The sequence below is a fragment of the Tupaia chinensis genome, unplaced genomic scaffold (assembly GCF_000334495.1).
Source record: "Tupaia chinensis unplaced genomic scaffold, TupChi_1.0 Scaffold148557_1, whole genome shotgun sequence".
Taxonomy (NCBI): domain Eukaryota; kingdom Metazoa; phylum Chordata; class Mammalia; order Scandentia; family Tupaiidae; genus Tupaia; species Tupaia belangeri.
In genome coordinates, this window is record NW_006208406.1 from 719,736 (window position 1) to 721,002 (window position 1,267).

The window sequence follows — 1,267 nt, forward strand, 5'->3', positions numbered from 1 at the left end:
CCATTTACAAATCACTTTCCAAATTTTGTCCATGTCATTGCAAATTCTCTACTATTATTTACCTAAAAAAAAAATTTTTAATTTACTTTAAATCAAACCACTTTTTTAAAACCTGGCTTACTTAAATTGTTAGATTTTATGGGAAAAAAATGAAAAAAGTCTTATGTTTCTGAAGCATGAAGTCATAGTTCAGTGCTTTTTTAATTAACATTAAAATACACAACTATGGAAACTTGTACAGCTATTCATCTGTCCTAAAAGTCACCTGCAAACAACCAGCATTCATTGGTGACATTCGTGGGAGCTTGGGTTCCCTCTACTTCTAAACCAACCTGTGATAAGATTGTGCTATTATTTGTTCAAATATATAATGGACGGTGTCTACTTTTTGTTTAGGAGAACCTGGAGTGAGGTTCAAACAATTTATTCATTATCATCTTCAAAAGAAAAGGGTTTACTCCTGGGTGGAACTACAAATATACTCACAGCCACCACTTGAAAGAATGTTCTGTTTGGACCAGGGCCTGTAATTTTCTTCTATGCTATATGCTGTGTTTGTGAGGACTCCCCTTGACTTTTTTTTTTCCCCCAAGAGATTTTTACTACAGGGCTCATGTACTCACTGGAGAAACAAAGAGAGACAGAGAACAGAAAGCAAAAACTCACCCTCCAGCAGAGATGGCCACGCCACAATTCCTCCACCTCCATTCGCCTCTTGGGATTTGGGGTACACACGTGCACACACGTGGGCATGCATTTCAAGTCACCAGGTCTGAGACTCAAATCACCTTCAGCCATATGGTAATCTGGTGCCTTAACCACCATATCATCAAGTACCTCATTCCCCACCTCTCTTTTCAGAGTAAGATTGTCCTCCATCTGGTTGTGAAGCCTAATTACCTAGAATGGCTTCCTGCACCCTGCTGGTCTCTCGAATATCCCTTCAGTGGCTGTCTTTTCTCTTCCAACTTGGAAACTGAACAGCTGGAAAAAAAGTGTTTCTCTCTCTTCTGCTCTCCCTCTCCTTCCTTCTCACTCATTCTCTTTCTCTCTCTCTCTCTCCTCTTTCTCTCTCACCAATTTTCTAGATTAGGGCACCTGGGAGATGGTTCCTAACAACTCAGGGCTTTCTACATAATTCATTCCTTTAACTCTCACCTCTCTATTAATAGCCAATCCTCCTAACCTCTGAAAGGAGATTCTTTTCCATCTGTCAGGATTGCAATTTTGAACATCCAGAAGACTAAGATCTCAAAGGAGCATTACT